Here is a 24306-nt window from a genome sequence, read left to right on the forward strand (position 1 = left end):
CCTTCTGTTGTAGTGGCTGGAGTAGGAATAGTACATTTTACCCCTCCTGAGACCATTCCTTTCCCTACTGTTGCGCCGACTGGAGTGGGAAAAGTACATTTTACCCCTATGCAATCAACCACTTTCCCTACTGTTGCACAGACTGGAGTGGGAATAGTAAATTGTTATCCCTCCTGAGTTTAATTTTTCTCTACTGTTGCACCAATGAGAGTGGGAATAGTAAATTGTAGCCCTCCTGAATCCAACCCTTTCCCTACTGTTGAACTGACTGGAGTGGGAATAGTAAATGTTACCCCCTCTGCAATCCAACACTTTCCCTAATGTTTCACAGACTGGAGTGGGAATAGCACACTGTTACCCATCCTGAGTACAACGTTTTCTCTACTCTTGCATCAACTGTAGTGGGAATAGTAAATGTGACTCCTTCCCAATCCAACATTTTCTCTACTGTTGTACTGACTGGAGTAAGAATAGTACATTTTATCCCTTCTGAGACCATCCGTTTCCCTACTGTCGCACCGACTGGAGTGGGAATAGTAAATTGTACCCCTATGCAATCAAGCACTTTCCCTACTGTTGCACAGACTGGAGCGGGAATAGTAAACTGTTATCCCTCTTGAGTTCAAAGTTTTCTCTACTGTTGCACCAACGGGAGTGGGAAGAGTACATTGTACCCCTCCTGAATATAAATCTTTCCCTACTGTTGTACTGACTGGAGTAGGAATAGTACATGTTACCCCTCCTGAGGCCATGCCTTTCCATGACTTCACTGACTGGAGTGGGAATAGTAAATTGTACCTCTATGCAATCAAACACTTTCCCTACTGTTGCACATACTGGACTGGTTATAGCAAACTGCTGCCATTCCTGAGGCCAACGTTTTACCTACTGTTGCACCAACTGGAAAGGGGATAGTAGATTTTTATCCCTACACAATCCAACACTTTCCCTACTGTTGTAGAGACTGGAGTGGGAATTGTAACTTGTACTCCTCATGAGTCCAACGTTTCCCTACTATTACACTGACTGGTGTGGGAATAGTTAATTTTCCCCCGTTGCAATCCAAAACTTTCCCTACAGCTGCAGACTGGAGTGGGAATAGTACATTTTACCCCTTTGCAATCCAACATTTTCCCTACTTTTGCATAGATTTGAGTGGGATTAGTATATGCATTATTTGTATAATATTATGGTTTTGTTTATATTGTTTACATTTATATTAATATGATCTTTCTGTGTGTTTAAGATTATATTATTTTTATTTGTTACAGTTTGTGATTTCATGTGTATCTGTATATCTTTGTGCTGATCGGTTACTCTGTTGTAATGAGACTCACAATGCAGTAGATGAGCAGTGTGGCTTTAAGAGAAAATGAACTATGCACCTTATGAGTACTTTGGAACGTCAGTTTGCAGCAGGCTTGCATAAAATTGAGCATTTTGCACAGTATGCTAATTTGTACAATGCGCTTTGCACTTTAGGTCAGATGGGCACTTGCCCCCTATGCTTCTGTGCTGTTCAAATGCTTTGGTGCTGATCGTGTGTTTCTTATTGAATGAAGCAATTTGATGAGATTTAATTTGAATGTGATCTATTACCAAATGATATTAGACTGGTTTGTAACATTGGTTCTGTGTAAACAAGATCCTGCAATACTTGAACTTGGACTGTCTATGAGTACAAGTTATATTCTGTTTTGTTCTATTTTGTACATTGCTTGATACATTAGTATGGTTACTTGTAACAAGATGAATTTGCACAAGATTGTTTCAGTGTTATGAGTTACATCTTGCTAATGTGCATTTGATAGAGCTTTAGAGGGCTGTCACTTTAAGTTCACAAAGGTTAAGACCATGGGTAGGTATAAAAATAACAAAATGGCGACTTGCAGTTGTTAAGAAGAAGACCGCATTGGCGGTCAAAATGTGTCACCGAGCCACAAATAAAGCCTGCATTGATTGAGAACCCGAGCGTGCTTGAGCCTGTTCTGAGTTTTGGCAACTGGTGTGTTGAAATATATGTATATGGATACATATATATGTGTGCAGTTCACAAAAAACATGTAAATTGTAACATAAATTATAATTATTTTATTAATAGTTTTAAATTACATATGCTCTGGCAACTGTAAACCCTAAATCCACGTTTGCACCTACTGTACATTGTGATGCATTAGAGGTGTTTGAGAAGAGCATCCTGATGGAATTGAACGGCATAAGATACAACACCAAGGGCAAAGACAGAAGGAATCTCTCGAATGAGCAACTGGGTGCTTTAGACAATCCCAGGAAAAGCTCCTCTATTATAATCCAACAGTCAGACAAAGGGGGTAACGTAGTGGTCTGGTCTTAAAAAAGAATACCTGGAAGAAGGAAAAAGACAACCGATCAATTGTGCTATAAACCATTCAGCAAAGTGGACATGTTGTCCTCCAATTTGAAGTACAGAGAAATGTTGGTTGACTGGAAAAACAAAGGCCCATAATCCCAGTTTTATACGTATTGCCCAAACTACACAAGAAAGCTCTGAAACCACCTGGAAGACCTATTGGGTCCTCTCTTGGTTCCCTTTTGGAATTAACCGCTAAATATATTGACCATTACCTCAGACCATTTGGGACAGCTCTACCAGCATACTTGAAAAATACCACTCATTTTCTTTTCCTGATTGAGGGGGTGACTTGGAAGGAGGAATATGTCCAGGTCAAACTAGATGTGACCAGTCTCTCCACATGTATTAGTCATGACATGGGGATCCAGGCTACCAGACATTTCCTGTGGGAGAGACGGATGTCCTGGCTCCTTCATACAGATCTTATTAACATGGTTTGGTCTGACTAACAACTTTTTCTACTTTAAACAATTGGTATACAAACAGGTCCAAGGAACTGCATGGGCAAAAGGAGCATATGCAACTGAAAGCCTACTCCCTGTTATTGGCCTTTCATCACTTAGAGCAGCAAATGCCGGATCAACATACATTCAACTTCGGCAGATATTACTGACCAAACTAGTTCTGACCCTACCCTATGACAGCGAAATCTTAAGGAGGAGAGACGTCCCCCACCAAGAGAAACTGGTAATCAGGCCTTAGTTGGTATTCCATCTTCCAGGGGAACCTCACTTGGCCTTCCAAAACAAACCTTAGCCAGACATGGGGCCTTCATCAAATGTTGCTACAAACTAAAAAAATGCCACCCAAAAAACATCACCACTTATGGGAGGGAATTGTCAAATAAGACAACTCCCTAGCCAGGAGTTACCTCTTCTCGTACTTAGCTTCTCTTGGCCTGAAACAAATATGGAACTCAACTGCCAGCTACTCTCAATTCAAGAGTACTCTAAACAAAACAATTACGTGGGCCTCACTGCTGGCAGATAAAAAGATATTCACAAAACGACGGCATGCCTGGCTAACAATAGCTACCTATAAAACTCTAACACTGCAACCATACCTAGAAGGTGGCACAGTGAGTACATTAAAAGAAGCTTCCTGAAATATCGCTGGGCCCCTTGCCTTTGCTGTTTTATCTGCTGCGTGGCAACGTGCCAACAGCACAGAGTCATGCCGACTATGCGGCCAAGGCCCAGAAACCGTGGTACATCACATATGCAGATCAACACTGGGGATTGAAAAACCATTCTAATATTAATACTTGACATCAGGGTACATGCAACTGCAGACAGACCATGACTGCCTGTTTCAGCCCTTCTGATACACAGCCGAATTGCAGATTAGTGAAATACCTGGTAATGGTTGAGCGAAAACTCAGAACACTGGCAGCTGAAATTTAGCAAAGGCCTGGGCTGAAAAAGGAATCTTGACCTCTTTTCAGTAAACAAACAGTTTAGCTTTTTTACTTTATTGCATTTTTGCATATAAAAAACAGTTGAGCATGGCCACTTTACGCACCTTTATCACAACAGACATTTCACAACGGGAACCCAGGGGTACCTGTCTTGAAGGATTACCTCCTGGTATTAACTGAATATTGATCAGCAACACGTCCTGATGTTTCAGCGTACCCAGAACTGAAACTCCATACTGTGGTCATTGTGATGGTCGAGGGGAGCCAGGGATGGGGTCGCGCTGACATACAAATAGGTACTTTGCGCGGGCAGTGAAACACACAGGACACCACAGTTACTCAGTCGGGACCGGAAGTCCCGAGCGACCCCGGCCCTTTTATTTATAGCTCTCTGGCCACACCTGGCCAGAGAGTGATACAATGTGTGGCATAGGATCTGGGTCGCTCTGCAGCTAGCAACACTAGAACGTTACATCTCTTATCAGGTTAGTCATTAAACAAACTAAACATAACAATTTAGCACATAAAGTCGGCCAGTCTTTGGTTTGGCTTAGGGTTCGGCCTGGGACTATACTGGTGACGGTGAGTGCCTCTTGGATTGCGTGAGATTGGAACTCCCACTCAGGTGGCCTGGCTTTCAGGACTACGCTGTTCTAGTCCGTGGGACCTCGCTGGACTTGACAGTGCACTTGCCCCTGATATGCAGTCTGTATCCTCCACTGGGATCTCCAGAGGCTCAGCCTTTCTACTGCTGGCGGTTCTGCGGCAGGAGGGGGAATTCGCTTGAACCATGAGACATTCCTTGTTACAGTCTCGCCGTTCCTTTCCGCCGTGACTGCCAGTCCTTTGTTGGACTTTACCACCCACGCACCGGGTTCGTAGGGTGTTTTGAACTTCCCGGTGTTCCAACGATTTTGAAACAATACCGAGCACCCAAGTGATAGGGCACGGGTCTTTGCTTTGCGTCGTCGGTTGGCTCGGTCGTTGGTACTTTGTCTTTTCACTTGAGTCTTCATTGGGTCATATGGCTGCTGTTCCCCACATCCTGCTCTTGGGAACATGTCATTCCTGGGTCCGGCCAACATGAGTGACCATGGGGATCTCTGAGTTGTACAATCGGGTGTACTACGATATTCCCTCAGGAACTGTTGTAGTCTGCATTCTGGGTCGGCGCCCTCTACTGCTGCGATTCTCAATACTTTGTTTATTGTGCGAGTGAAGCACTCCACCTCGCCATTGGCCTGGGGCCATTGAGGTATTATCCGGTGATGTTTGATGCCGAGGCGGGTTAGAAAGTCTCTGAACTCCCCCCCTTGGAAGGGAGGTCCATTGTCAGTCTTGATGGTGTGCGGAATACCAAATAGTGTGAATGATTTCTCTTGCATGGGCTTCAGGTTGTCAAACGATGTGGAGGGTAGTACTTCGACGATTGGATACTTGGTATAGCTGTCGACAATGACAGCAGCGACTCTCCCGTCAGGAAAACTTCCGAACTCCAGACTCAGCCAGGCCCACGGGGAGGGGGCTGGCTCTTCCGTGATGACAGGTGCTGGAGCTTCAGCATTTCTGGTAAGCTGACAGCCGCTACAGTTGCGTACCACTTCCTCAACGTGGCTTTCCAGGTCTGGAAACCACACCTTTTCCCTCATTCGGGACTTCATCCGTCTGATGCCCTCATGTCCTTCATGGGCAAGGACGGTCGCTCGTTCTTTCAGGCTGACAAGCACCACAATTTGTGATCCTCTTAGGATAATCCCCTCTTCTGTTGAGCTAAGTTCGTGTCTTACTTTCCAGAGCTTTCCGAGACGATTGCGGTCAGTTTCACTCCACCCTTGAATATCTTTGAGGAACATTTCCCAGGATCCTCCTCTCAACGAGGCTGCTACTCGCAGGAGGCAGGCATCTTTGTCAAGGTGCTCCTTGATCTCTTCTATTGAGAGGGCTCGGGGGCACGACCATTGCGAGATCATGTTGATGAAGTCCTCCGTTTGCATCTCCTGTTCCAGGCCAGACTCAGTTGCTGTGGCTGGATGGCGGGATAGGAAGTCCGCAGGATTCTTGGCCCCTGGTCGGTACAGCACTTCCTTTTGATAATGTTGCAACTGAATTGCCCATCGTTCAATCCATGGTGGGGGGTGTGGTGCTGTTCCTCTAAGTAATGGCAGGAGGGGTTGATGGGCAGTTATCACTTTAAATGGGTGTCCACTGACATAGAGGTGAAAGTGATTGCATGCCCATTTAATTGCAAGCGCCTCCCGCTCTATCTGTGAGTACCTTACCTCGGTTGCGGTGAGAGCCTTGTTCGCAAACGCTAACTGGACCCAGGTCCCGGGTTCTGTCTCCTGGGTAAGCCCGGCACTTAGGCCCACTGGGCTGGCGTCCACAATCAGTTCTGTGGGACGTGAGGTGTCAAAATAGGCCATTGTCATACTGTCCAGTAGGGCAGCCTTCACTTGTTTAAATGCTTTGTCCTCTTCCAGGGTCCACTTCCATGGAGTCTCCTTCTTCATCAGGTTGCGTAATGGCTCTGCGATAGTTGCTAGGTTTGGAATGAAACGTCCACAATACGTCGCCATTCCAGGGAAACTTCTCACCTCGGATGGGTTCATTGGTGCCGGTGCAAGGTGTATTGCTTGAGACTTCCGGGGATCCACTTTGACCCCATCTGCACTTAATACGTATCCAAAGAAGTCGATGGACTTTTGGAAAAATTGGCATTTCTCTCTGTGGAGTGTCACGCCGTGTTCAGCCAGACGTTGCAGTTTGGCACGCAGTCGACGATGGAGCTCCTCAATTGTTTTCGAGGGAATCAGTATGTCGTCACTTACATTGAGTACACCTCCTAGGCCAGATAGTATTTCTCTCACGGTGTTCTGAAAGATTTCCGCCACCGATGATATTCCAAAGTTTAACCTTTTATAGCGCCAGAGCTCCAGGTGTGTTGAGAATGTGGTTATATATCTACTCTCCTCCGCTAGGCTGAGTTGGTGGTAGCCGGCGTTCGAATCTAACTTCGAAAACCACTGGTCACCGTTCAGGTCAGCCAAGATGTCATCTGTTGTGGGGTTAGATGTCATTCTCGCCGGATAGCTCGGTTCGGCATCCTCATGTCTTTGCATATGAGGATTTTTCCTGGTTGTTTCGGCTTTTCCGCAATCACCATTGGTGATACCCAAGGAGTCTGGCCTGTTACCTTTTTCAATAACTCCTTGTCGTTCCAGCTCCTTTAGTTCCTTTTTGACTAACGGTCGAAGATTAAATGGGATTCGTCTATGCCTCAGGGCCACCGGTTGGACAGCTTTGTCGATATGTAGTTTCACGGGTGGTCTCCATATGCTCCCCAGTCCATCGAACAGTTGCGGGAACATTTCCAGGACTGTCAGGAGTTTGACGGCATTCGTGAATGCAATTAGCCTAAGGTCTTCGCAGTGTGGCTGCCAACTAGTATGTCAGCTTCTCTATCCACGACGTGGAAGATGGTTGTTACTTCATGCCCTTCCAACCTCACTTGAACTGTCATCTTCCCTTTTAGGGGTAATGGGGTTGTGCTGCCATAGGTCAATATTTGAATTTTGGATGGCGTGAGGGTTGGCCTCGTGCTCAACCGTTTGTAGTGCTGTGATCCCATCACATTGACGGTCGCTCCGGTGTCGATTAGACCATTCACCCGGGATCTGTCAATTTCGATGTTGCATTTCAATTACGGCCGCCGCCTTTTCTTGAGGTTGCTCGTGAACGACACAAAATAATATTCTTCCTCTTCTTCCTCCGTTGATGAATCTTCCAGACGACTGCGGGTTCTGTCCGTCCGTGATGCTGGAGGATCCGCTAGCGTCAGGTGTCTTACAGCCCCTTTTGGTGGCTTATTCCCTGTGTTGCCTCTTCCTGTTGCACTTCCTCGGCATACACTTGCAAAGTGGTTTGGGATTCCACACTTTGAGCATGACTTTCCTCTTGCCGGGCAGCTCTCCGGTGGATGCTCTTCTCTTCCACACCATCCGCATGACGTTCGCTGTGGCACTCTGGTTGGCCATCGGCCTCTCCCTCCTAGGGATGCTGCGCAAACTGCGTCAGCCAGTTCAACCTTGACACTGGCTGTTTGATCGTGGTAGGAGGTGAGTGCGGCTTCCATGGCTGTCGCTCGGACATCTGACAGTTCATGTGAGCGAGCAAGAATTAGTATTTCTTCTAGGGTCATCCGGGGCTGCCGCAGTATAAGGGTCCGCAGCGTCTTGTTGCGACACCCTTGGATGAGCTGCGCTGTCACCTCTTTGGTCTTTTCATCCTCCGTGCAGGTACTTGCTAGTTCCCTGAGGCACGCATGGTATGCATCCATCGATTCCCCTTCTCGTTGTCTGGCCTGCGTAAGCTTAAAGCGTTCATAAAGGGGGTTGAGTTGGGGGTCAAAGTGGGCATTTAGTGCAGTGACGGCAGCGTCGTAGTCGTTTACAGCACCAGTGTTTGGGAGATGTTCAAAAAGCTTATATATCTCATCACCAGCAAAGTGTAACAACAGTGAACTTTTAACTGCCCCATCTGTCTCTCTTGTGGCTATGAAATAGTTATTGAGGCGGCCAACCCATACTTTCCACCTCGGGACGCAGTGGCTGGATCAGCAAGTTCACTAAACGAAAGTGCGGTGATCTGGGAATGTACTGGATGCGTCACCACTGGTGGTGCGCCTGGTTGTTGGGCCGCAGCCCCTTGCACGACCGACATGCTTCAGTCACTTGCTGGCTTTTGTCTTTGGAGTCTTCCGGTCTTTTCTGGCCCCTTTTCCTTTCTCCTCTGAGTGTCTTTCTGGCCTTGGCGTTGTGTCTCGGGTGTTGTGCTGCCTCTTGTCGGTTCTTCTTTTGTGCTTGCCGCTGCCTTGGGCTGCCTCCACCCTTGCAGGGTCACTTGCATTTGTCAATGCTTATTTGGTATGGGGCTATTGCTGTGTGTTCCTTTATTGTTGGGAATGCCTGGCTACTTGTGTCCACCCCTGCCTGTTTCTTATGGTCACAGTTGCTGTTGGTTGCCTACTTGCCTTTGCCAATGTTTATTTGGTGACCTTACTGCTGCTTGCTTGCTGGTCTGTGTCTGGGCTTTTTTGGGGGTGTTCTCTTGTTCTTCTGCCTCTCTCCTCAGCTCACTCGGGCTGTCGGCTCTTGCACGGCGTCTCCTCGCGCTCTGAGCGCGTGTAGAGGCGGGTGGGGTCCTCTCCTGCGCACTGCGCATGCGCGGACAGGTTCTCCGATCCCGCACCGCTACCCAATGGCTCCCGGGGCGCCGCCACACGTGCACACAGCTTCTGCCTCGCTGCCTCCACGTCCTTACCAGCATGGACACTTCCAGACGGGCCAACTTTGAGTCCTTTGTACTCCGGGCCCACCAGTTGCCGCTGCGGGTTTGCTGGGCTCGGCGGGGCCTCGTCAATTCTCCGGTGTTCTCCACCGCACGGTGAGATTTATGCTTTTGGGCATCCCACCCTCGTCGCCAGTGTGATGGTCGAGGGGAGCCAGGGATGGGGTCGCGCTGACATACAAATAGGTACTTTGCGCGGGCAGTGAAACACACAGGACACCACAGTTACTCAGTCGGGACCGGAAGTCCCGAGCGACCCCGGCCCTTTTATTTATAGCTCTCTGGCCATGCCTGGCAGGAGAGTGATACAATGTGCGGTATAGGATCCGGGTCGCTCTGCAGCTAGCAACACTAGAACATTACATCCATGAAGGATTACCTCCTGGTATTCCCTACAAACTGATCAGCAATAGACCCTGAAGTTTCAGCGCACTAAAACTGAAACTCCATACTTGGGAATGACAGTGCTGACCACTGCTCCTCAGGAGTGCGTGGAGCGCAATACCGATAATGAACTTTTATTTTTGTTTTACAAAAAAAAGTCAATACTATAGCCGTTCTTGAGTGTGAATTGTAGTGACAGAAATCAAAACCACTTTTTCCCAATGAATAGTGGCTGCTATAACTGTATTGCTTCAATCTGCAATTTACATTCTCGGACTGTACAAAGTATGTTCAACATCCGCTACCTTGCAAAAGATGTATTTTTATCTCATATTGCTTTTAAATGTTGTATTTGTTTTACCTATCGGTGCAACGGTTTTAATTAACTATGTACTTTAGAATAAAAAAACTTGAAAACTCGAACTGCGATTCTCGCTCCAACACAAGCAATAGTAGGGAAAGTGCTGGACTTTGGAGGGGTCAGATGTTCTATTCCCACTCCACCCTGAGCAGCAGTAGAGAAAGTAATAGACTTTGGACCGCTCAGTTTTAATATTGTCTATCCTAAATAAAATAAAATATACAAAAAGTAAATAGCAATTCAAAACTAATATCAAATGCAACTATATTTAAAAAAAAAAATTTTTTTTAAAAACCACTGAAAAAAAAGTAATGCTTACCTCTATATTCTGTCCCACGAAACTTTTGACATAATATTTTTTACACATTATTTGTGTATCGGAATATTTTGGAAACGTTTTGTCAGAAAACTGTTCACTATTAGTTTGCCACCAACATCATTCTTATGGGGGATAAAAGCCATACATTTAGTTCTTGCTTGGTTAATAAGTTAGACTTGATTGTTACAACAGGTTTGAAAGTCACCAAGTACATTTTTATCCAAATTGGGTTACATAGTTTTATTTATGTAGCCAGATAATGATGTTAAGCAGGTCCAGAGAAATATCAAGTGTAAATAGAGCTGCTCCACAATGATCCAATGGAATGCTATTGAATGCAGACTTTTAAGTTCACAAAAAGAATTTCTTTCTTGAGTGTTCCAGGAATCTCAATTAGTAAATGTAATCTAAACACTTGATTGACTGTGCTGATATGTTTACGAAATCCTGCCTGGCAATGAGATACAACTTTTTTTCTAGGAATTACCTATGAGGCCAATAGGCCTATAATTAATAAGATCATCCTTAGATGCCTTCTTGAAAACGTAGACTCTTTCAGCACCAGTCAGGGTTGCAGGAGTTGCCTGTCTGCATATAATATCAGTCGCTAGGGTGATTCAGAAGGGTGTCCGAATAGCAGGTGCTTCTGACTTGAAAAAATCAATCTTGGTCTTGTCCAGTTCAGTGATTCTTCGATGCCTTTGTTAGTCAATTACCCTAAGTACTTCAGCTGTTAATGGCTCCCCAGCATTAGAGTATGTCTCACTGTGATCAGAGATTGTGATATTTCCTCTCTCAATAGGAAATGTCATCAACTGTTTAAGACTAAGGATTGCATATTTAAAGAGCAGAGAAATTAGTAAACCATTGGCTGTTTTCTTTGTATACTACAGGTGAAGCAAGGAATGAGCAAGACTGGATTGAAATCCTACAAGCTTGAACATTAAAATTTTTGGGCCCTGCTTAATCAGCCAGAGCATAGCCCCACTTTTTCTGCTGGGAACAATGTCCCACAACAAGCCTGGCTACCTCATAATGAGTGTTTATATCACTTTGAAGATCACATATATAGAGATCACAGGAGTGACATGCCAACTCTCTCCTTCTCCAAACCTACATTTGAAGCTCAAATAAAGAAAATCAAGGGAAACGCGGTGCCGGACCCAAACAATTTGCCAGCCTCAAATTACATGCATGACCCAGGCTTGTGGAGCAAGCTATTCTTTCAACTATAAAGCTACCAAGACAATTCCATACCAGAGACCTGGCTTGGGTCAATTCTCAATCAAATTCACAAAGTAGGCCCTTACTCAGACCAGGACAGTTACCGCATGATTGCGTGATTAGACACCAACTAAAAGATTTTTGCTGCCATCTTGTTATAGGAACTGGAAAATTGGAAAGAAGAAACGTGCCTGTTTCCACGCAATCAAACATGCTTTTTACTCAAGTCAAGCATGACTGGCAATCTTGTAGCCCTTTCTATGCTTACAGAGAACCACACTTAGAAAAGGTAGCTCATCTGCACGTTTTATTGATTTTTTCAAAAGCTTTTCACCAAGTGAATAGGAATCTGCAGTGGTGTAAATTGGCACCATGGGACAATCCAGCCATTCTTCTTCGAGCAATACAGCTTTTTTACTCCGACACTGTACGTGGATATCGATTCAGGAGGCTTATCTGTTCCTAATCTTAGAGATTATTATAGTGGATATTTTGCCCAATATTTAGAACGATTTAAATCAGGAACACAGAATCCCAAATTATTCATTAATTTTTTTTATGACCAAATTAGTCAGGAGGCTCAAACCCCAGTCCCTCTGCACATCCCTAAATCGCCAAAACTCACTCGATATAAAATAATGTATTCGTTCTTTAAACGTCGCGACGCTCTTCTAAAAAGGCATTCTCTTTTGCAGTTCAACTCAAGAAATCCTTCAAGGAATGCTCTCTTTTTTTTGGGAATCAAAATTGGAGTAGATATTGTTTTATTATGGGAGCGGGCTGGGTTTAGTACTCTTTCAGATTTCTTAATAGAAGCGGCCTGGCTGTTACCCGGAGAGATGCAGCAATTACTCTCAGGAAATTTTATGTTATTAAATTCATATGTTTCGATTTTCAAAGTACTAGGACAAGTTGAGCCAAGAACGATCGACTCTCCTTGTCAGTTGTGGGATGATCTGTTTTTGATTCCTCAGAGTAAGAAGCCAGGAGCATGGAAACGTTATTTAGCTCAACATATAGAATTAGACCTTAGCACAAGAGTCATTAAAAAATGGCAGGAGCAAGAAAATCATGTTCTTACTGTGAATACATGGAAATATATAAATACATTGAATTTTAGTGTCCTTTGAGGCGCTAACTGGAGGAGAATGTTTTTTTTCACTTAATGGCTCCTATATCGAACTCCTGCCGTCATTTCTAAAATGTATCCGAATGTTAGCGCCACCTGTTTTAGATGTCAGCAATGCAGTCCCGCTAATTGGTCCCACACTGTTGCTTACTGTGTTAAAATTGTTCCTTATTGGAATGAGATTTTCGTATATTTACAAACGTACTGTGGTGTTCAGATTGCTCATAACGTCAAACTATTACTTTATGGTTATGATTCTGATCTTGGATTGTCAGAACAGATGGTAAAATTATTATTTATTGTGATGGCAGTAGCAAGGTCTCTGGTGCTTCAGAACTTGAAATTAATACAAGCTCCTTCGTTTAATGCCTGGCTTCAGAAAATGAGAAATGTTAGAATGAGTGAATTTCGTTATGCACAGCGAATTGGGGGGTTGAGGAAATTTAACAAAATTTAGAAATCGTTTTTTGAGTAATTTTGGGAATTGTATTCTGTAAACTATGATTTTGTATTCTTGGTTGTCAATATATGCATTTTCTGTTTATTAATTGAAATTAAGATACAAGAACTTCAAAATAAAATAAAATAAAAAAAAAAAAGCTTTTTTACTCCGAAACCTGGGCAAAGGTGAGCCTGGGGATGAACAAGGACCTAATGGCTCTTGGGCCACCAAACATTCATGTGCACTTTCCCTGTTCTCCACACAGGCTGCATTACAGCCTTTGTGGAGAACATGCCCAGGGCCCCATTCCATGGCTGAGCACCGATCTTCAGCGCTCAGACCAATCACAATGCTGCATTGCAGCGTTGTGATTGGTGTGAGAGCCTGGGTGCTTACCAATCACAACGCTGCAATGCAGAGTTGTGATTGGCATAGGGAAGCCTCAGCCTGGGTGTTTCCAGTTGTTTCAGACGGCGCCACACGGAGGACTCAGCGAGGAAGAGTCAGAGAGTAGGTAAATTAAATTAAAATGTAACTTTTTATTTACCTGCTTCCAATCCCCCCCACCTTCCTGCCCCTCCACCCCCGATTGGTACCAGCCGCCACTGTCTACAGATATTTATAGATATCATGCTTTGCTGCGATATCATCTCTAGCTTTACTCATTAGTGAATCTAATATTTCCTCCCTACATTCATCATCGTACCCATCCTGGATACTGTTTGAAAGAGTAAGTCTTGTGAGAACAAGTCTTAATTTCTCAACCATCTCTTCACGCAGCTGGGTCATCAAGAGCTGATCCTTCCTTTCAGTGAAAACTAATTCAAAGGGAGGTAAAATAGTTGAATTTAAGGAAGAAAGTCTCTGGTACCGATAGGTATATTTTCAGTAACTATTTCTAAGGTTGCAATCAGGGTGTTATGGTCACTCTCTGCTCTGGTGGCCACTCACATATTGATCAGATGATAGCAAATATTTTGATTTATGTACATGTAGCTATGGAAATACAGTGCCTAGCAAAATCAAATGTAAATTTAGGGGGGAAGCTGTTCTTCCATCTCTGGCTCTCAAACCATGAGAAAATGTTATTAAAGTTAATTGTTGTGCAACTTTAGTGCGGCTCTTAACAGCGGGTAGCTTGGTAAATTGAATACCACATATTTCATCCTCTTCCTCAATGAGGTAAGAAAGACCAACTATGTGTTCAACACCTGTAATGGATTCACCTGCTACTATGAAAGTGGAACGAGTGTGAATAGGTGGTTATCTCTGTCCTTGTCACTACATGGTCTGGCCGCTCCAGGATATGACACTTATCACTTGTGCCACAAGCATTGCGAGACCAATTGTGTACAATAGTAATTGTCTTGATGGGAAAAATGTATTTGATATGTTTTAAAAATCTGGAATATATATTGTTGCAAAGTCATCCTGTGCCCTGGGCACCCCCTAACTTTTTGATGACTGGTACTGGTGGCAACTGACTCTGACTGACCCTGGCCTCTGCCTAACCAGGCCGAGGGCCAGTGCTATGCTGAAAATACAGTGGAAACACCTACATACACTAGGGTACACTATGGGTAGTGGTACCCCTGTGATTGGCATGACCAACCCTATAGGACCCTAGTACATAATAGGGAAGGGGGTTGAAACTACCTCTCAGTCCTTAGTATATAATAGGGCATGGCAGTTTGGAGGCCAGCAGCCCTTTCTGCACTTGCATGTGTGCACTGCTGAGCCTGACATCAGTTTAAATGTAGCCCTGTGTTGCCGGACTGCTTTAAAAAAGTACATTGTGCCCAAACTCGACTTTGGTATTTGGGGCACTTAAAATGGATAACCTACAATGTTTGGGCATTATGGTAACCCCAGGGTCATCCCTAGGTGTCCCAGGGGTGGGGGGTCAGGTATCTTTAAGGAGGACCCTTATAAAATGAGTTTTATATGCCCTGTGTTAAGTGAAATTGCACATTTCACTCCCCACATTGTGCTGCACATACTCAACTTTGGTGCTAGGAGCACTGTGGAGGGAGAATTTGTAATATTTCTCCATATTCAGGCAGGAGGGCAGTGTTCTGTTATACAGGAATGCCAGAGCAGGGGAAGGAGTCGTAAACAATGGACTTCAAGGGAACGGGAAGACATCAGTGTCATTTACAACTCTACTCTTTTGAACTCGGCCAGAGGCTAGGATTAAGGAAGGAATGAACAGATACAAGGGGAAGAGACAATGGAGATTAGCCATCCTAGGGGTATATTTAGACAGCTCTTCTCTCCCTGCGGAAAAATCCGCCTTTATGAATTTGGAAGAATTGGTGCACTCTGGTACAAAACAGTGCCACACTCTGCAGGAAGTTGTCAGACCTTGGGGTGGTAACCTTCACCCCATTGGACAGGAGTGACCTTCTGCTTGGCCCACAGAACTTGGAATAAGTATCTGAGAGTGGCAGAGCATCTCAGATCTGCTGCTTGAAACCTAAGAAAGCAAGACGGGCCATGCTGAGAAGTTTGATGTGCATTTCTAAATGCCTGCACTCTGAAGATTGCACCTTCTGAACCATCTGAAACTACAGCTTGTGGATTACCTTACTGTAACAGGACTAAATCGCGGACTCCCTGCAAGCTACAGGTTAAAAGAGCTCACCTAGGACATCACCACCAAGAATCATCAATCTGGAGCACGACCAGTGGATTTGTAAGAGTTTTGTCCAAGTGGATTTGGGGAGCATCAGGAAGTAGTTCCAGAAGTTTGGAGAACTTTGGAGCAACCTTGGAAAAAAGCTCCATAAGGGAACCAACTCAACCTGGCCAGCCAAGCTGCCTGCCTTCAACCGAGAGCCGGCCTGCTGTCCAGGTTTGTCCTGCTGAAAAGCACCGTAGGTCCTACTCCCAGAGTTTGACCGGGAGTTGGCGAAATCCGAGGACGGCAAACCCTCACCAAATCTGGCCTTTTTAAGAGCATCAAGGGACCCTGTGAGAAGTTGGCCCGGCATTTGCTGTCCACTAGTTATAGTGGGCACCTTGCACCCATCCAAACAACCCTTATTGATGATAGGTTTAAGACTACCTTTATTGAAAGCTATCCTAGTGATAGCTATGGAGAGCAGCCTTCATGCTAAGTATTGAAGAGGTGTAAAGCAGCTTGTTTTACCAGATAATACCCTCTTGAATGACCAAATAAAAGGGGAACCACACAAGGTATATATAAAATATATGTATTTATTACTAAACAATCTCTACTAACCACTTTATGAGATTAGAGAACAAGATACACCGGGTCGGGTGCATAGGTGTCAAATGGTGTTGTGAATTGTTGCTGTTTTCAATAGCGAGTTGCTACAAAGTGCTGCTCCCATGGAAAGGAAAAGTGTCCGGTGTGATCCAAGCCTTGATCTGAGATGTGATGAACCTGAAAGCAGAGGGGACAGACTCTGGGTCACTTGCCAGTGACCAGGGGCTCGGTAGACGAATGTCCACAGATGTCAGATTTCTCAGGTGCAAAAAGGTGAAGCTTGACTCTGCTGCCACGGGGACCAGGAGACTTCGACTACGATGACCAGAGTCCGCAGGCAAGGTGTCCCAGGAAGGATGTCGAGTGCTGGAGGTTCAGATCGGAGACCAACAAGCCTTGGCAACAGCAACCCACAGGGTGAGAGTAAAAAAGCTTCAGGATGGGCCAGCAAGGTCCAGGTGATTCACCAAGCAATGGAGAGTAAGGGCACGTCTGGAGCAACCAGGTAAGCCTGTTCACAGTTACAGTACCCTCCTCAGGGACGCACAAGTCGACGGACAAGGGATCGCGAAGGGACTTTGAGAGGAATCACTAAATACCAGCCCACAGGTCACTCGTGGAGTGTAGGCCAGTATTCTTCGGTGGAATCACTGCTCGGGTATGGACTACAAGTTAGCCCAATGCACAGCCTCAGGGATTGCCAAGAAGCATATGCAGATGCAAATGGTTGCAGGGATTTGTGTTGCACGGACCCCATGGGGGCTTTGGATCTCAGGTTTGCTGAGAGCACGGATCGGCCTTGGGGAAGCTTGGAAAACTGCCTCCTGTGTTGCAAAGTCTTTGGAGTCCTTTAGGAGCTGCGTAGTTGCAAACCGTTCAAATGCGTCTTTGGTGCCTGCCTTGCAGGGGAGTAACTCCTTTACTCCAAGGGAAATTCTTCGGTCATCCAAAGAAGGGTAGATAGTTGAAGTTCTGGGATTCTGTAGCAGAGTTTCCTCCAGGTAAGTCCTGTAGTCAAGTGTTCCTACTTTATATACCCAAGGAAGGGTGGGACAAACTATGGGGACTCACCTATGGGAGGGTCAGGATAGAGGTGTGGTTACACCCATATCCTTTGTCCAGTTTTGTACCAAAGCAGGGGCTGGTAGCCCCTGTAACCGTTTTGAGCTGGACTATGCACAGGGACACCGAATGTGCCCCCAGTGCAGACATCAAAGTACTCTTTGAGTGCACACACCCAGCCCCAATACACTAAAGCCTGTCTGGGAGGTGGTTACACCTCCCTGTGACAGGAAACCTATAGTCTAGCCTCCCCTGCCAGAGTTTTGTTCAGCACCAGGAGGCCACACTCGTGTCCGCGTCTGCAGCATTCATTTTGTGATGACAGAGTTCTGTTAAGTTGGTACCGGGTGTACCGGTGTAGTCACATTTCTCCCTCTAGGAGGGTGGAATCATACCACCGCTGCCAGGACAGGCAGGGATGTATGATTCCAAGGTGTTTAACACCAAACACGACATGTTTCCTTGCAGCTATTCCAAAGTTAGCATTTACTGTGAGGTTATAATGCACTTAAGAGTATATGGTCTGGCTGCATCACAGAACAACCCCGGAAAATAGATTCTGAAGGCTGCAGAGGGACCCAGCTCATGCATGGGCACCCTCTCACACAAAACTCAGCACCCTGCCTTCAGGATTGATAAGGCCTGCCATAGGGGTGACTGATAGGTTTATATGTGGTATGATATAAGGTAGATATGGGGAACCTATATCTAAGTAAGGGGTGCATACACCACCTTGCACAGGCTGCTGTAGCAGACCTGTGGTGTCAGTTTGAATGGTCTCTCAGGGGTGTCATAATACATGCTGCAGCCCATGAGAGTCCTCTGGGGTACCTATGCCCTGGGTATATAGGATACCGTAGGAACTTATAAGGGTACCCCAGAATCCAATCTGTGGTGTACCTAAAGTACATGCAATCATTTTAGAGAGGAAGCAGCTAGGCTGGGGCCCTGCCCCAGCCAGACTAAAGTCGAAAAACAGTGAAACATCAGCAAAAAGTGGGGGTAACTATAAGAAGCAGATCCTACTCTCCTACCGTCCCCGTGAAGAAAAAATCCAGAAAAGTTTCTGAGTCCGAAGGTAAAAACTGTGACCAAGACCTACCACAAGGGGTAGCCGAGCAGGGCTTCATTGCCCAGTCTATCGCGACCAGCTATCCTGATAAAGAGCTATCGTTTTCTATGTGCTAGATAATGCTAAAAAAAAAATCATTCGTAACTCCGGTTCCCTACATTGGATTTTTGTCGTTTTGGTGTTATTTTAAAGATAAAAATATTTCCAATTGTTCTAAATTGGGGTTGGATTTTTATTGTGCATTGTGCCTTAGTTATTTACTGAATTGTTGTTTTTAAATGCTTTACATACCTGTCTTTGAAATTAAGCTACCTGCTCGCAGCCAAGCTACCAAGCGTTGAGCATGGGAATAATTTTCTAAGACCCATTCTGAGCCCTATACAGTGTTAGTGGCCTTATTGCCGGTGGCAGATATACACTTGCCCCTACTAATAATGCACTTTCCAACATACATCAATAGAATTAACTTGATAATTAAACCTGATGTCGGCCCAAATTGCGAACCCACCAGAGAGTTTCCTCTCTGGGTAGGTACTGCATGAATACTTATGTTTGTGTATCCTGGAACTTGTTTTGGTTTGAAAGGTTTCCTAAAACAGACAATTGTGTTGATTCACTATATACCTTCTCCAGGCTTGATCACTGCACTTAGAGAGCAACCTGACAGCATTCCAATATAGTAAGTAAAAACTATTAAGATATAGAGAATATTAAGCATGATGGCAAATGAAACATTCGTCAATACACCTAGGTATCTACAAAAAAGACTGCTTCATTATTTTACCTCTTGTAATAGTAAGATCAGTGATAGCTCACATCCTCACTTAGACATTCTACCAACACAGAACTCGCAACATTGAAGACGACAACACGGTCGACTGGGGAAGACTGGTAAGCTCCTATGCATGTGTCCCTGTGTCAGGTATCAAACATTTAGTCATGTTTGACTTGTGATACTGTTACCATGGGGAGTACTTTACTAGTAATTATCGGTAAATTCAGTTGCATGCTCTTGTTGGCCCCAGAAGACTACAAAACATATCTTTGATCATGATATGTTGCACCAGAGGGGGAACACATGATCTGTATACCTAAAAGGCGGAGGAAGAGATCTGTAATCAGTGCCAATTCTTCCATTAGCTAGTTCCTTGTTAACTAACTGGAGCTTTATGTAATCATGCTGGCTATCTACTTCCAAATATTTGAATATTTCTATGTATCATGGAGTAACAGTGGTCCAATGAACACCTTTGTTGATCAATGAGTACTCACTTCTAACTTTATTGCCCCTAGTAAGCTAAGGGAATCCCCCCCATGTAAACCAAAGCGAAAAAGTTCATAGGTGTAGCCTTCTTACTAAAATATGTTGCTTTCCCCTGCAAACTACTTGCCAGGCTGTGAATTTTCCAAGTGGCTATACTTGAGCGTTTAACGAAGTATGTTTTATCACATTAAACTCAGGAGATACACGTGGATGTTACTGTGAGAATTAATTACTTCGAACAGTCAGTAGCAACAATCAAATTAGTACTCATTGCATTAGGCACACACAAGATCCTTTATTTCATTACAGTTAACCCCTGTTATTCATTGCATTGTATCTTCATCACAATATAGATTCAATCCATCACGGCATCCATGTTTTTCTCTCTGTCAGGCTGTCTATTAACCACTGTGCCTCACAGCCGGGCTAGCCGCCATGCTGCTCAGACCACTCTAAGTGAGCCCTCTTTAGGCCCCTGGGAATCTACATAATCGTCTTTCTGGAAGACTAATTATGTTTTAGGGGCATCTGGCACTTGCACAGGTTAACCCTCTGACGCGGTCTTGGAATCCAGAGGGAGTCGCCCGGGTCAGCAGCAGAGGTTGCGACAGAGCTGCTGGGCATGGCCTACCGAGAAGACAGGGATGGAAGAGGCTGGGGTCAGCGGTGCTGCACAAATCTTGGCAGAGACTGTCTGGAGTGGAAAAATGTGTGACTGCTGATGCAACAAAGAGTAATTCGGGAAATATATGACTATTGGGATCCATGGTACTGGGCGGCCACTATGGGAGCGATACCTGCTTGGGCCCTGCACTCTGGCTGCTGGGACCATGGTGCTGCCGACCATACTGGATGAGTCCTGAACTATAGTGGAAGGCCACCCCTAGTACCCGAGGCCCAGGAGCCACCTTTTAATTAGCAGGAGGTACCACATGGCGTGTCCCTGGCTGGCTTTGAGTCCACCAGGGCCCTCTTCTGGCGCAGTGAAGGCCTATGTCCCCTGCCACATACCCATCTAAACAGAGAGGGGTGAAGTCCAGAGGCGTTGCTGTAACTGAAAGGACTGACTGCTGCTCACCCTTGCCCCCGCAACATATGGACCATCTGTGAGTACCCGCGAGCCATACCTGCTTGCTGCACAAGCATGCAGGGGAGATAATTTTGCCCTGCAAGGTGGATTTGATGCAGGACAGCTTTGTGTGACTGTCCCCCCTCACCTTCATTTGGGTACACGCTGCAGAGGGTGCACTGAGGACACAAGTACACCATGCCTTATTTGGTACAGAGAAGTGAGGGACTGGGCCTACTCCACTGTGGAGACAGGAGAGGGCCCCTGAATGATTACAGGCACTTGATGTGCAGTATAGGACAACTGTGGAGAACTGGTACTTGTCTTCCTTAGCCCCCTTCATTGGTTACGATGTGGAAATCCCAGTGCAGTGGGGACAACAGTATGAGTAGCGCGACCAATCAAGAGAATACTCCTCCCCCAGTAGAGGGCAAGTTGGATGCCATATTGGCCTCCATAGGCTCCACTCATGATTCCCTTAAGAGCAAAATTGACTATTTAGAGGTGGACCTAAGGCACTTGCGGGACGACCATTGCAAAGTGGCAGATCACCTAAAATTGAATGAGGTCGACCTTGGCAAACTAGGCCCCGAGACCAGGGCTCATACACCTAAACTGAACTCTTTAAAGGGAATCCTGGAATGATGATCAGGAGGGCAGAGCTAGGCAGAATAACATAAGGGCGGTTGGCCTACTGAAGCACATGGAGGACTGGTTGTAGGAGGTAGTTGCACTTTCTAAACATTATGCTCTGGAAAGGGCACATAGGGTGCCCGCAAGAGCAGCTGCCCCAGAGGCGCTGCAATCCATGATCTTGTGCCTACTGCACTATTGAGGTCATAATTATATATTTAGACAAGCACATGGTCCTTTCACAGTGGAGAAGGTGTGTGTATCCATTGCACCGCTTTCATGGTAGCAGTGCAGCAGCAAAAAACCTCCTCCCTGGTGGCAAAAAGGCGGATGCGAACGCTGGGCATTAAATATGCAATATCATTCCCAGCCAAGCTATGGATCCACCTAGATGGTAAAACCACCTTATTTAGTGCACCAGAGGAGGCGTGACAATGGCTAGGTATGTTTGACTCTTGGGATCTCAGGCACCTAGACCCCCCCCGACTACAGAGCTCAGCAGACACTCCCGCCGGACATGGCACACCAGAGTGCACCACACACCACAGCAGTCCCATGGCAGTAGAAGGGGAGCAGTGGCTGGGGAAGTGGCAGCAACGCTAGTACTCTCTGGAGGTGGCTCTGATGACAATACACAGTTGGTCACTGACAGCGCCACTGGATCAGACGCAAATCTCCACTTACCCAAAGTCATGCAAAGTACTGCTGATAAAATCCTCTGATTGTTAATGATCCATTTCTCTTAATGCTTGCTAACCTTTTTCATAACAGGTTGTTATACAATTATGTCACTTCGCCTACGCATAGGCTGACCGATATATGTTATTATTCTGTCCTGGGATGGGGTTATACTTTCTTGTGTGGTTATGGGTTGCTAACCCTCCCTCCCCTGGTGTCATAGGGAACTGGCAGAAAGCCAGCCTCTGCAATGACACTCAATCATATTGTGAATTGGACTGTTTGGACAATGCACCATGGTGTACTTGTAAGAGGTGGGCAGAGTTGGGAATTTTTCGCATGGTGTTTGGTTATTAGTTCTTATTATTTGGGTCCACTGAAGGGGCTGAGGCATGCAGAATGTTGGTTGTTTGGGGAAACATCCTTTACAACGCAACTTTTACCACGCAGTGCCTTTATGACGCAACTTTTACAACACAAACCATTACAACGCATTGCGCTGGGGGGCGCTCTAGGATAGGGGATAGGTTTAATTTACTATCCAACACCTTCCCTACTATCCACGGGGACTGGAGTTGGAATAGTAAATTAAACAATTCACTATCCTGCGCCCCAAAGCACTATGCGTTGTAAAGGCATGCGTTGTAAAAACCACGTTGTAAAGGCATGCATGGTAAAAGCATGCATTGTAATGTCATACATCCGGTTGTTTGATAGGGGGTCTGGCACTTGGGTTAGAGGCTAGGTGGGTGTGATGTGAAATGATGGATAGAGATTATTCTTCTATTACGTTTATTACCTGGACTGTATGGGGTTTGAATTTCCCTAGTAAGAGGTTTAAAGTCCAGGCCAATCTTAAGGTCCACAAGGTACAAGTTGCTCTGTTGCAGGAAATACACCTTACCAAAGCAGAGGGCTAGCTTTAAAAAAAAGATGGTAGGTCAGTTTTACTTTACGTGTTACTCTGCCTTTGCCCGCAGAGTGCTTTCTTTGGATACTACATTAGATACTGTTTCTGTTACAATTTGAGATAATTGACCAGACGGGGCAATATATCATTCTCAGGAGTAAACTTGAAGGGAAGAATGTAGCGATAATAAACATTTATGCCGCAAATAGAGACCAACCAACCTTCCTTGAATCCCTATCTCTGTGTCTTTCCACATAGCTGTATTTCCCATTGTTGGAGGGGGAGATTTTAATTAGATCTCTAACCTCCCCCTTGATAGATTGCACCCTCCTTTACCGACCTCACCTGTACATGGAATGGCCAGGGGGATTATGGGCCTAGAAGCGGGAGTGGGGATTGGTGAATGACTGGTGTGTATGCAATCCTCGTAATTCAGGTATGCATGACCTCTTTGCACAATCAAATTTAATACTATGTAGGGGCTCATTGAGTGGCAGGGCATTACACACTGGGGCCCAATTCACAAAGAGCCTCCACAATCTTGACAGAATCTCCACAATGAGAATTCTCATTACTGAGACTCCACCAAGAACTTGGAGAATCTTTGTGAATCGGGCCCCGAGTATCTTGCCAAACTCACTCAGACCATAACTAATTCCTCATGGTGCTTCGACAGGAGACCCCTAGACTGCCATTCCGATCCTGAATGTTAAACACGCATGCATTTAAAAACAGATATATCAAGACTCCTTGGCGCTTACAGTTCCTGGATTACTTCTCTGAAAATGAAGGGACCTCCTCTTCCATACTAATGGAGTGGAAGGTAATTAAAGAGGTTGTTAGAGGCCATTATATAACAGCCGTACTGGGGTATTCATATGCAACTGTTGACAGAGGTCATCCAACAGGAGCAGCTGCTCGACCAGCTAGCTAGAGAGGGCCCTCATGACCCTGCTAAACATAAGCAACTCTTGTTGGCAAAAGAAAAATACTTGAAGTATTAGAAAGAATGAGAGCTATGATTATGAGCAATAGCTAATTAAAAAACATAACAAGTGCGACTAGGCTGGTCACTTGCTTGCTTGGATTGCTACACCCTCAGCGACTGGAAACAAATACTGTTTGTGGACACCTCAGGGATCGGGTGTGCTCTCAGAGACCAAAATCAACAATGAATTCTGTGATTACTATGTTCACCTTTATGCGGCCCCCTGGGCCCTGATCCCCTGACTATAGACAGGTACGTACTCAACGTGTGGGCGAACAGGGTGGGACATGAGGTGGCTGTATTGCTGGGGGAGGATACTTAGGAGCAGGAGGTGCACGGAGCCATTAAGTCCCTGGCTAGGGGTGAGGTTCTGGGAACCAATGA

Source organism: Lissotriton helveticus, chromosome 8 (assembly GCF_964261635.1).
Source record: "Lissotriton helveticus chromosome 8, aLisHel1.1, whole genome shotgun sequence".
In the NCBI taxonomy this organism is placed as follows: domain Eukaryota; kingdom Metazoa; phylum Chordata; class Amphibia; order Caudata; family Salamandridae; genus Lissotriton; species Lissotriton helveticus.